Source organism: Pongo pygmaeus, chromosome 8 (genome assembly GCF_028885625.2).
Source record: "Pongo pygmaeus isolate AG05252 chromosome 8, NHGRI_mPonPyg2-v2.0_pri, whole genome shotgun sequence".
NCBI lineage: Eukaryota > Metazoa > Chordata > Mammalia > Primates > Hominidae > Pongo > Pongo pygmaeus.
In genome coordinates, this window is record NC_072381.2 from 65203241 (window position 1) to 65216745 (window position 13505).

Consider the following 13505-nt stretch of genomic DNA (forward strand, 5'->3'; position numbering starts at 1 on the left):
AAAGAAAGAGAGAGAGAGAGAGAAAGAAACTGCAGATTTATGAGAATGATTGTTATTTTTCCTACTTCGGCTATTTTTAAAGTTATATTTCTTTGTTGATGAGTGACCTCCAGAGGCAGAGAGCCACATTATAATTATAGAAATTTGATCTGAATGGGATATTAGGGGTTATCTATTACCAACATTCCCAGTCCCTTCTTCCTCCCTTCCTTCTTTCCTTCCTTTTGATGAGAAACCTAATCACAAAGAGAGAACATGACTTGTCTAAGGTAACATAGTGTGTTGGAATACTCCTGAAACTAGAACCTACTTAGAACCACCAGAAACTTGAAGTTCTTTTGTTATTATTATCTTCTTTATCTCTCTCAGCGGTTCTGATAGAAGAATGATCATGAAAGGAAGTTGAAATTGTCAGCCAATGTAAGGTTTTGCATTATGTATGCACTTCTGCCATGTGGGCTATGCTCTCAGCACTTTTAAACTATCCATAGTCCATAGTTGGTTCTGATAAATGATTATGATTATTTATTTGCTGTTTTTCAGTTTTGCTTTTATTTTTGGTGATTGTTTGTACTTCTTTAAAGCAGGAACTGTCTTACAGTCCCTTTCTGGCCCTAACAGCTCCCAGAAAAGAACTTACCATGTAATAGGGATGTGGTGACTTATTGATGATTAATTCATTTTATATATCTGGATTCTTTCCCTTTGCTCACATAAATTTCCTGGGTTTGAGATTTATGCCTGTTTATTTCTTCTGTTGGCCCCTCATGTTGTCAGTGAAATGGCTACAAGAACGGCATTTGATGGAAGAAGAAGGAAGACAGGGCTGGCCTATTTCATCCTCTAATTGGATAATCAGTCCAGAATAATGATGGTTTGATTTTATTTGCAAACCTACACCTCAGGCAGTGGGTGAAGAACAACAGCATAAGCAACAATGCGAGTGTGGTGTTTATTTACATCCTCAGTTTGTCTGTGGCAGGAAGAAAGAATCCACTTATTGCTAATGATAAAGTAGTAGACCCACTTTATTTATTTTCACATAAATCATATTGTGGCAGACATTTTCATAGCCCGAGACCAACTTCTGGAGTTTTTCTTATCTGTGAGATTGTTCCTGTTGTGTATGAGCTGTTTTGCAGAGATCAAGAATCCCTGCTCAGGTGTGATCCATCTTCATCAGTGAAGTCACATGCTGCGAGGACTTCTGAGATACTGTCTGCTGCCACATGACCACTAAGCAGATGGTTTTGTGCCTCTTGCACAGGTTCTATGAAAAGATGGAGATTTCAGTGTCCATCCTCTGTCACTCACCAGTAGTATGCAGAAATGGGTGAGCCTAACAGAGTTGTTAGGTCAACAAAGCCTGCCATTCAAATTCAGATCGGTGACCTTGCACTCAGGGACAAATTGGGGTTAGGATGCAGGCTGAGATTGGAAACGGATTATTTCACTAGGCATGGGTTTGACCAGGCAGCCCAACATCACAACGTCTTGCCCATCAGAATATTGTAACTGCCTAAAAGAGTTGGCAAAGGCCTCTAACAAAGCAAAGGGTTTATGAGCTAAACCCATCTTGCATTCATTTCCTCATTCCTTCTACACATATTTAGTGAAGGCCACTCTACACTGGACATTGGGATATGAACACAAAGAAGGAGACAAGTCACACAGCCATTTATTTATAGGAAAAAATATTGAAATAAACACATGAGCTGAAGACTTTAGAATTACAAAATGAGACTTGCTAACTTGTTTTAGATTGGAAGAAATTAGTTTATGCCCATGACATTGCTTTATTCCAGACTGATTAGAAGCATAATGTACATGGCAGGGGCAGGGAGAAGGGGATGACAATCCATTCTTTGAAAGAGACTCTTTCTCCCCTTAGGTTAAATAGATCGTCAAGTCCTTGCATGTCAAAAGCAGAGATGTGAATCACTCTCCTTCAGAAAGGGAAGAAAACACTTTAAGCAAGTGCAAAGTTCCCAGCTGTGCTAGGCACGATGGATTATACACAAATAAGTTGGACAGAGACCTTGACCTCAAGGATTTCATCGTCTGTTTGAATAGAAATGATTTCTATATAACTGAATTAAGCCAGAGCAATAAAAATAGCATGATATTAGGTTCTAAAGTGAGTGTTGCAGGAAACAGAAGGAACTTCCAAATGTTGTTATTTACAGATTTCTACCTTGTGAAATGTGGAAGTACCTGTTCTCAAATTAAACATTCCTTCCTTGTTTCAAGATGTCAGCTACATCAGAGGTTGACAAACTATGGCCTACAGGCTATATCTGGTCCATCACCTATTTTTGGAAGGAAAGTTTTACTGGAACGAGGCCAAGCTCATTCATTTTTGTATCATCTCTGGCTAGTTTTCTCACTCCAATGGCCGCATTGAGCACTTGCAATAGAGATTGTGCAGCTTACAAAGCCCAAAATATTTATGATCTGGTCCTTTAAAGAAAAAAATTGCCAACCCCTGATTTAGATTATCCAGGTTGATCCTGGTGCTAATTTAGAGCTTCAGAACAAAACACAGCTGAGGTGTGCCTGGTAGCAAATTAATCCCCCCCAAAACAAGTACTTCATTTTCCTTAAATTAATGTTGAGCATCAGAATTAAACAGAGCTAAATCTCATGATACCTGAGGCCCTTGTGAAAATGTTTTTGCTGACCCAGGATTCAGTGCTATGCTTTCTGTCCTTATAGAGAGCTAAATCAAGAGTCCCCTTTTGGAAGGAGTACCTCTGTTCTTTGTAAACTGTAATTGAAGATATAACTCACCGTGTTCTTCAGTCTTTATTCAAAGCCGCTGGCACAAAAATTCGGCTTGAATTTAATTTTAGGATAGAGTTGATCTCTGAATTGGCTTTATAGGTTTCCTCAGTTTACAATAATCATAACCTAGTTGTTTCTCTCTTGCCATAGGTGACGGGCAATGCAGAGCCAATTTCAGAGGTGAGCTCAGTAGTAAACTCATGGCAGGTGCAGGATGAGGCAAGAGAGAGGCCTTGGTGCAAACGTGAGGGTGGCTCATTCCCAGGGCTATGCAAAGGCAGGGTCAGTCCTAAAAGGAGCACCTCCTTACATGTTGTGCCTGAAGTGTCCCTTTCTCAGTCTTTTCCTGGTGGTGGCAGGTGCTGCCTGGCAATCCCCATCCCTTCTACTTTTAGGTGGTGGGGGCCCTGTCCTGCTTTATCCTTGTACATGGCGCTTTTATCTTAACCATGTAAACTGATTCAGGTCCTCCCTGTAGTCAACAGAGATAAAAGTCTCAAAAATCAAACCTGTGGGTACTTCGGTGACCAGGGACCACCATCTGTCCGCTGTGGGTCCAGACATCAGGCAGGAGAAAAAGTTGGGGCCATGTGTCAGCGTCCTGGCTGGGGCTCACCATGGAAAGTGGGATTAGGGAGGATTATTCCAGTTCTCTTCTTTGAGTTCAGGTTTTTGTCTTGGGGAAGAAGAGGGAGATTGGACGAGGTTAGATTCACTTGTCTCCAACGTCCTGCATGGGGTTCTGGGACAGACAATGCCCAGAAATGGGAGGTCCAAGAGGATAGTGACTTTCATTGCTAGCTGATGATGAAGGGGAAAGGGATGAGGGAAGAATGGGCTGAATTACAGGCTACTCCACCCCTCTGATGGTTAGCTTTCAGGGGGAAGGGAAGGAGGGAGGGAGGCCGGTGGGGTGGGAGACAAAGATGAATTGGAGATTAGGAAAGATTCTTTGGAATAGTCAAACCAGAGACCAAAGCAAAGCATCTTTTTCCCTTGTAACTTGAGACCTGTGCAAATGACACAGGCTTCTAGTTCCCAAACTTAATAAGAGTAAGTGTGTGAAGAAGTGACCTGCAGACACTTAATTCAAACAGTCTAGAATTCTGGGAATAAGTTATAGTACAAGTTATATGTGCCTGGTCACAGATTCAGCCTTGATGTTTGTGTTCCCTGTTTCAAGTCACACATATCAGATTACTCACTTGTCAGCTAAAAATAGGGCCATCGCTGGCTTGCAAGTCGAGTTAGGTTTTATTTCTCTATGTGCTTCATTGTTCGTTCTTTTGTGCTCCCTCCTCTGCCTGGCCCCCTCTGCCATGCCCAGGTGGCTTCACAGTCCCCCTTCCCCATGGTCAATACTTCTTTCTAACTGAGGGATAAATGACTCCCAAAAGGAAATGTATTTCAATAGGGACCAATCCATTACACCTGAGAGAGAGAGGCCAAGTGCAGGGACTTCTGGAGGAGACCAGGAATGAGTGATTATGTAGCATATTCTGTGTGAAAGGCATTTTAAAACACACGTAGATCAATTTATTGTCACAGCCCCTTAGAGGCATAATTCTCATCTTTTTTCTTTCTTTCTTTGTCTTTCTTTTTTTTTTTTTTTTTGAGATGAAGTCTTGCTCTGTCACCCAGGCTGGAGTGTAGTGGCACCATCTCCGCTCACTGCAACCTCCACCTCCTGGATTCAAGCGATTCTCCTGCTTCAGCCTCCTCAGAAGCTGGGACTATAGGTGTGGGCCACCACACCTGGCTAATTTTTGTATTTTTAGAAGAGACGAAGTTTCGCCATGTTGGCTAGGCTGGTCTCAAACTCCTAGCCTCAACCTATCTGCCTGCCTTGGCCTCCCAAGGTGCTGAGATTACAGGCATGAGCCACCGCACCCAGCTTCTCATCTTTATTTTTCACATGCAGTCATAGGCTTTCAGGTTTCATATAAGCAGCCAGCTTCTCTCAGTGCATCAGGAGCAGAGCCAGGGTCCAAACTTACATCCATTTGACCCCAAAGCACAGTTTTTTCTTCCTGGGTAATGCTGCTGTCTTATGGGGGGATTTTAGGCACCAATAAACAAGGAAGAGAAGAAGGCTAATTTCTTTTGGGAGCTGGTGAATCGTCCCCTAAAATTATGTAGATAGTCATCTTTCCTATCTTAGCTAAATACAAATGTAGATTGTAAACAGCTCCTCAAGACTGTACATTTTTTGAGGATAGATTTAGAGCAAATCACATTTGTATCCCCAATATGGTTAGCCCAGTATCTGGCTCCTAGTAATAATCATAGCAAGCACTGACTGAACATTTGCTATGTGCCAAGGACAATTTTAACTGTTATAGATATTAATTCATTCCTCACAATAACCCCATGAGGTAGGTTACTATTACTGTTCCCATTTCATAGTTGGGGAAACTGAGATAATTTGAGTTGGAGGAACTTGCTAATGCTCACTCCCAATTAACGGCAGAGCTGGGATTTGAATCCTATAACACTGGGCCCAGATTCCGTCTCTTTTCTAAATAGGTACTCAATGAAAATCTGTTGTTGAATAAATGTACTATTATTTTGTACAGGGTTGAGGGAATTAGATATGACTTCACTGAAGAGGTCAATTTCGTCTGAGTTCATTTCTTGGTCAATATTTTTAAATGAATGAATGGATTCCAGTGTCCTTTTCCTCTGACCACTTCTGTCTCAGAAAAACAAGCCTAATGCAGAGGATGAGGAGCAAGAGAGTTTTCCCAGTGATGGTAGATGAAGGTCTATGACTTCAGAGACACATGAAGCCCTCCTAGAATTCTTTTAGGCAGACAATACCAGGTGGCACCATGGGACACACTGGTGGGAGGAGTGCAAAATGAGGATACAGTTTATGACAGTTTTTTTTGGAATAGACACATGTCCAGAGAAATGGGCCCACATTCACTTGTATGTGTGCATACGTTTGCATAGAATTCTCTTTTAAATATTTTAAATTTATAAGAAATCCTTTCTTGTGATGAACAGATTTATCTTGAAAAGTGTTTCCCATTTTAAGAGTCAGAGACTTGAGGCAGGGTTGGAATAACTTCCAAGAGCATGTGGCTCGTATGTGGAGATGCCAGGAACCAAATCCCCTGCTGCTGGTTCCAGGGACCACATTTATTGCCACACCTATAGGGTCCTAGGAAGAGGCTGGCAGATATGCCCCATGGAGACAGGTGGGGTTTTTATTTACAATAGGAGACCAGATTGCCCAGTGATGATGGGGCATTCGATGGCAGAATATAGGCCAGTTTGACTGGGCCCTAGTGCTTTGGCAGATTTTTGGAGGAGAATTTGCTGAGTGTCAGACCCTGTGCAGAGCTTTGCAAACATCATTTTTTTTAATCTGGATAGTTCATCTGTGAAGTAGATGTCATAATCTCTATTTCAGAGATGAGGAAATGAGGCTAGGAGTTACATAACTTACTCAGATGTGCAGCTGCTGGTGGCAGAGCCTGAATACAAATCCTTCACTTCTCCAATTAAACCAGCCATCTCTGAGTTGCTGGGGTTTCATACCATACTGCCCACTGGAAGTTGGGAGGGAATTTACAGGGTTACAGCAGATGATCTCTGTTTAGGCATCAGGTGAAACTTTAGTGTTCTCTAAATTGGTACAAACAGCCTCTGTTTAAGTATCTCTGTTGACAGGGAGATACCATCTAACATGGCAGCCCATCTCAATGTTTTTAATAAGTATATTATACATGCAATAAAATGCATAGATCCTGAGGGTGCATTCAGTGAGTTCTGACAGAGATATGCACCGCTGTAAAATGGTCTGTCATCCATATCAACATAGAGAACATTTTCATTATCCTGGAATGTTTCTTTATGCCCATTTCTGTCAATATCTGCTCTCTCCTCCCCTGAACATAGAAAAATCACTATCTTGGCTTCAATCACCATAGATTAGTCTTGTCTGCTCTCAATTTTTATATGAATGGAATCATGCAGGATATTCTCTTTTCTGACTAGCTCCTTTCCTTCAAAATAAGATTTTTGATATTTGTATATATTGTTGTATACATTAATAATTTCTTCCATTTTATTGCTGCTAATATTCCATTATGGGATATACCACAATTTGTTTATCAAACCACCTTGTTGATGGTCATTAGGTTGTTTCCAACTTTGGCTTATTTTGAATAAAGCTGTTATGAACATCCTTGTACAAATGATTTTGTGGACATATATTTTTATTTTTCTTGGGTAAATACTTAGAAATTGAGTCTCTGGGTCATAGGATAGATGTATATTTAACATTACAAGAAACTGCCAGTTTTCCAAAGGAAGATACACCATTTTACACTTCTACTAGCAACGTGTGAGGGTGCCAGCTGCTTTGTTTCTTCACCAACACTTGATAATGTCAACTTTTAAATTTTAGCCATTCTAATGGATTTGTGGTGGCACCTTGTTGTAGTTTTAATTTTTATTTCTGTAAGTTCTTTGTCATATAAATGTACTGCAAGTGTTTCCTCTTAATCTGTGGCTTATCTTTTAATTTATTATCTTTTTATGAGAAGTTTTTTATTTTACTGATATTTAATTTATCAGTCTTTTTAAAAATGTGAATGCCTTTTGTGTCCTATCTAAGAAGTCTTTGCTTATCTGAGTGTCCTCAAGACACTCTGCTGTGTTTGTTTATAGAGGCTTCAGATTTAGCTTTTACATTGAAGTCAGTGATCCATCTCAAACTAATTTTGTAGATTGTGTTAGGTAAGAGTTGAGACTGATTTCTTTCCCTTTGTAGATATCCGTTTTTCCTTCCATTTGTGGAGATGACTTTCTTTTTCTCAATGAGTTGTATTGGTGCTTTTGTTGTAAATCAATTGACTATATATGGGTCTATTTCAGAACTCTGTTTCATTAATCAACTTGTCTTTTTGGGGGGCACAACACATTATCTTAACACAACATAGTTTCATTACTTTTTGATGCCTATTAAAATGATCATATGATTTTTCTTTTAATTTTCTAATGTGGTGAATTACATTAATTAATTTTCATTTTTTAAACCGATCTTTTACTCATGGGATAGACTCTATTTACTCGATTCTAAAGTATTATTCTTTTTATATACTGCTGGGTTCATTTGACTAGTATTTATTTAAGGATTGTTGTATCTATGTTGATGACATATCTTTTTCTGTAATTTTTTTTCTTTTTGTAATACTCTTATTAGGTTTCAATGTCATGATTATTCTGGCATTATAAAACAAGTTGGGTTCTCTTTTCCTCCAGTCTCTGAAAGAGTTTGTGTAATATTGGTATTATTTCCACCATAAATATTTGGTAGAATTCTGCAATGGAAACTGCCTGAACCTGAAATTTTCTTTGTGGGAATGTTTTTTGTTGAAGTTTCCATTTATTTAACAGATATGTAGTTGTTTACATTTTCTATTTTTTCTTGTGTCAGTTGGAGAAAATTGTATTTTTAAAGGAATTTGTTCATTTCATTAGGGTGTCAAGTTTTGGAGACATAATATTATTCCTAATACTTTAAAATTATCCTCTTAGTGTTTGTAGGACCTGTAGTTATGTCTATCATTTCCAGACAACTTTAGGTGTTGGAGAGTTAGTTTCCCACCAATTTCTTTTTAAACACATTGAGTTTCTTTCAAGTCAGGACCAGGCCATCTACTTCCCTCTTCAAGATATTCGTCATGCTGTTCCCTCGGCCTAAAAAAATTGCCATCACCATAATCTTTTTACCTGGCTGTCTGCTACTGTATCATTAGGATACAGAATTATTGTGAAGCCCTTTTTCATACGTATGTCACATTTTCCATACACATTCACTCAGATACACATTTATGTAACATACACATACACATACTCAGATAACTACTTGGAGTTTTTCCTTTTTCTTTTTTCTTTTCTTTCTTTTTTTTTTTTTTTAATGGAGTTTCCCTCTGTCACCCAGGCTGGAGTGCAGTGGCACAATCTTGGCTTACTGCAAGCTCCACCTCCTGGATTCATGCCATTCTTCTGCCTCAGCCTCCCGAGTAGCTGGGACTACAGGTGCCTTCCACCACGCCTGGCTAAATTTTTTTGTATTTTTTAATAGAGACAGAGTTTCACCGTGTTAGCCAGAATGGTCTCTATCTCCTGACCTCATGATCTGCCCGCCTCGGCCTCCCAAAGTGCTGGGATTACAGGCATGAGCCACTGCGCCCAGCCTACTTAGCGTTTTTCTTTACAGCACTTTACCCAAATTGTTAATTACAGTTATGATATATTGTTTCACTCTCTGATTATACGATAAATGCCACCAAGGCTGGACTTATGCATTGTTCCTGTTAATCAGCAAATACCCAGTACCCAGCAAAATGCTTGGCACATAATAGATGCTCAGTACATCATGGTCGGGTGAATGAACTAATCCACATTGAGAAGAAATGTTATGCTTTGAAAATTCTACCAATAATTTTAGCCTTGCTAGAGGTCTGAAAAAATAAGTGGGGATTAAATTATGGGGAGCCTCAACTAACAACTTGTGGAATGTGGATATTTTCCTGTTTATATTTTTAATGTTTCCCCTCTCTCTGTCTGTGTCATGTTTTTGTTTACACTCAGTACCCTTGGAAGGGAGACTGTCATAGTCACTCTGGGCTGCCTTAACAAGATATCAAAAACTGGGTGGCTGAAATGACAGAGATTTATTTTCTCACACTTCTGAAGGCTGGACATCTGAGATCAGCATTCCAGCATGGTCAGGTTCTGGTGAGGGCTTTCTTTCTGGCTTGCAGGCGGCTGCCCTCTCACTGTGTCCTGACATGGCAGAGAGGGAGAAAGAGCACACTCTCTGGTCTCTCTTCTTATAATGGCACTAATCTCATCATGAGGGCCCGATCCTCTTGATCTTGTCTAAACCTAATCACTCCCTAAAGTCCCTCATCTCCAAATACCATCACACTGGGGTTTGGGCTTCAACCTACGAATTTGGCAGGGGTAGGGCGTCCATAATGTAGCCTGTAACAGAGAACTAAGAGGGGGCTGGGGTTGGTAATGAGAGAAGATGCTGAAAACAATGGGACAAAGAAGTAGGGGGTGGACAAAGAAGTAGGAGACACTCATTCTTTGAGTGTCTAATGAGTGTCTCCTCCCATCTTCCTCTGGAAAGCCCAGAATCCCTCTTCTTCCTCAGTCCTGTATGTAGGATTAGCAGAGGATTTGCGTATTTGGGTTATGTTAGTGGTGGGAGGTGGCCACGACAGGAGGAGTGGGACAATTCAGTTTTTCTCTCGTTGGGCATCACATCCTTTAAGGGAGTCCTCCTTATGAGTCCTCAGTTGTTAAGCAGGATTACTAAAATAAAAGAAACGACTTAGTGGGCCCCAAACTGAAGCCTCTCTCACACTCTATTGTATACCACTTGATTTGAGGAATTATAGCCTTTTCTCTTTTTATCCCCCTAAACCATGTCCAAAGGAGCTTACATGGTTATTTCCAGCGTGAAGCTGATTGATCAGCTCGCAGGACATCGTGGATCAGAGCGCTTCCCCCGCCCCTCTTAACGGCCTTTCTGATGTGGCTGCGTGCATCCAGTGCCCCGAGCATGCCGGGGTTCTTGCAAGAGGGACTGGAGGGTGAGGGAGGAGAGAGTGTCTATTGGCTCCACCAGGACATAGATGCTGGTGACCCACACTGCGCTGGACAGAAGGACCTGCTTGCAGCACGGGTCAGAGGAACACAGGCTCCTCCAGGTCTTTCTAGAGCATTGGCTCCTGCAAGAAGTGAACGGAAGGGAGCCGAAAGCCTAGCCCATCTCCCTCCTTCTACCATGATCCCCAGTAAGATTCTGGTGTACCACAACCCATCCAGCGGAACTGGCACAGAGCTTTACAGACCCGGCAGGCGCCGCAAGAAGTCCCTGGGGGACCTGTTCCATAATGGCTACCGGGTGAAGTCTGGGCCTGCTGCTCCGGAGAAGGAGGAACCGCCGAACTTCTGGCAGTCATTGGTGTCTTGCTGTAGTGTTTGTGCATCCTGGGGTAAGGACTCACCCGTCCATGGCTCTTCTCCTTCCAAAAGTATTCCGTATTCCTGGAGGCTGCCTGGGAAAAAAAGTGCTTTCCCTCTGGGCTGGATTTGGGGACCTGTCCAGTGGAGAGGTGATAGCCACCTTGATTCCTATTTTCTTGGCATACCCACCCAACGCAGATGTGCTGGGTGAGGCAGAAATCTTGTCCTTCCTTTTTAGATGAATTTAACTGGCCTCTAGTGCTCCTAGATGTTATTGAGCTATTAAAGAATATATTTCAGAAATGTGGGAGAAAGTTTGGCAAACAATGTAATAGCTTGCTTCCTATTTATTAAATGGCAATAATTTTCAGTGAGTCAGCATTTTTAGAAGACGCATTTGGACCTATCGATAATTTTTTTTTTCAGGGGCTACAATGCGAGTTGTGGCTCATTTTCTGTCCTTACATTTGACCATGGGAGTGTGGTCTTGCCTGTCTTGGGTGGTACATTTTATTCTTACCTAGCAGAGATCATAAGAATAGTTTTCTAGGCAGATTTTCTTTTCTCAACTGCTTTCTGATAGGCATTTGGCTTTATTTAGGCATCCATAATATATTAGAGTTTAAAACAAATAGATTAAATGTACATTTCTGGCCATAAAAGTGTCAGTCTTAGGGAGGGATACCTTTTATTTCCAGGAAAGTTAGCAGTACTAGGAATTTCTTCAACATGGAATGTAGTCCCTTTGAAACCTAGTTTAGGATTCTAATGTGGGTAGGCACAGCTCAAATACTTCTGCATTATGTAATTGTGCCTAACAAAATTCCAGTTAGCAAGCAATAAGTGAAACCTAGTCAATCCTTTTCATTAGAACTGATATAAAATGTTTCTGTCAGCTGAAATGCCTGGAATCTAAATATTCATGCTTCTGTGTCTATAACCCTAGAATCAGCTGGCCAGATTGTTATATTTCCTCTCCCTTCATCACAGAGAAGAGCTGCTCTGTGCTGTAACATCTGGCCTTGGAGAGAATCAGGATTAAAGCCACTAGAGAGAAGAGACCAAATGATGGAATTATTAAGCTAAGAGCACATACACTATTTCCTGAGAAAACGTTGAATAATTGAGTAAAACCACAGGTTTAACTTAGTATCCAATACCCTTCTTACTTTTCCTTTGAAAGGATTAATGCATTTATTAATTTTCAGTAGTGAGTACTCACTATGTACCAGTCATCACTGTTCTAGAAGAGGGTGCACTCGGTAGTGAGCCAGTGAGTGAGACACCTGCCCCAATAGAGCAGATAGTTTGCTGAGGAATGGGCAGGAGGCAGGCACCTGGACAAGCAAACGAGACCATTTTAGATTGTAGTAAACCCTATAAAGAAGAATGGGTAATGGCGGCAAAGTACTGGGCTCCAGATCGGGTGGTCAGAGAAGACCTCCATGAGCCAATCTTGCAATGATCTGGGGGAAGAACATTCCCAAGAAAAGAAACAGAAGGGAAGACCCAGAGCTGAGGATTAATTGGGAAATGTTTGTGGAGCAGAGACACTGTGTGCAGGGCGTGAGGACATGGAGAGTGGTGATGAAATGAGCAGAGACCATGGAAAGCCTTCCAGAGTGAGATAAGAAATCTGAAAGTAATTTTAGTGAGATGGACACCATGTAATGGCTTTTAGCAGGGAGCAATGTAATCTGATGGATATTTGAAAAGACCATGCTGGCTGCTTTCTGGAGAATGCTGGTGGGGCCTGGGGGGACTGGGGTAGAGAAGTGAAGCAGCAAGATCTGTATGGGGCTCTTGGTCCAGATGGAGGTAACAGCAGTGCGAACCATAGTTCTGGCAGTGGAGAGGGAAAAGATAAGTTATTTCACATATATTTAAGAAGTAAAGTCAGACCAGGCAAGATGGCTCACGCCTATAATCCCAGCATGTTGGGAGGCTGAGGTGAGAGGATCATTTGAGCCCATGAGGTCAAGACTCCAGTGAGCTATGATCATGCATCCCAGCATGGGTGACCATGAGACACTGTCTCTTAAAAAAATTCAATAATTTTAAAACAAAGTAAAGAGGTAAAGTGAGTAAGTCCTATTTGTTTACTTTTAAAAAATGTGTTTCTCTACTTACTGGCTCCTCTATTCAAATAGAAGATCTGGAAGCAGGAGCCTCACCCCTGTGCTGCAGCATCTGAAACCACAAGGGGTGGTGGAAGCAGGGTCTCCATGCATGCGTGTGGATGAATGAATGAATGAATGAATGAATGAATGGGTGGGTGACAATCCCAGTCTGAATATCAACTGATGTTGAGCATCTATCAGAACAGGAACCAGGACTGGGTTAAGGTAGGGAGCCAGGATTGGCAACATGGTGAAACTGTGTCACTAAAAAAATAGAAAAAATTAGCCGGGCATGGTGGCTGGCTACTTGAGGGGCTGAGGCGGGAGGATCACTTGAGCCCAGGAGGTCGAGGCTGTAGTGAGCTGTGATGGTGCCACTGCACTCCAGCATGGGTGACAAAGTAAGACCCTGTCTCAAAAAAATTAAAAAAAGTAGGGAGAAAAACAACCTGAACAATTACCAAAGAAAAGGATGGTGAAAAGATCAGACAAGTAAGAACTGTTTATAGAACACACATTCTGACTGTGGGAACAAAAGCCCAGGGGCATTTGAGAGGAAGCGAGACGGTCCTTTTTCTCCAGCTGGGAAGGAGAGGCTCAGAG

General features: G+C 41.4%; 1 protein-coding gene and 1 long non-coding RNA gene across 16 annotated transcripts in view; one reads left to right on the plus strand and one right to left on the minus strand.

Annotated features, from left to right (window-relative positions):
• KCNMA1 (potassium calcium-activated channel subfamily M alpha 1) overlaps positions 1-13505 on the plus strand; it is a 768905-nt gene that overhangs the window by 487439 nt on the left and 267961 nt on the right. The window lies entirely within an intron of this gene.
• Positions 1003-10349, minus strand: LOC129006197 (uncharacterized). The gene is made up of 3 exons (XR_008491940.2): positions 10257-10349; positions 3294-3460; positions 1003-1270 (listed from the first exon to the last, which is right to left on the minus strand). It is a non-coding gene; the product is annotated as an uncharacterized LOC129006197 (long non-coding RNA).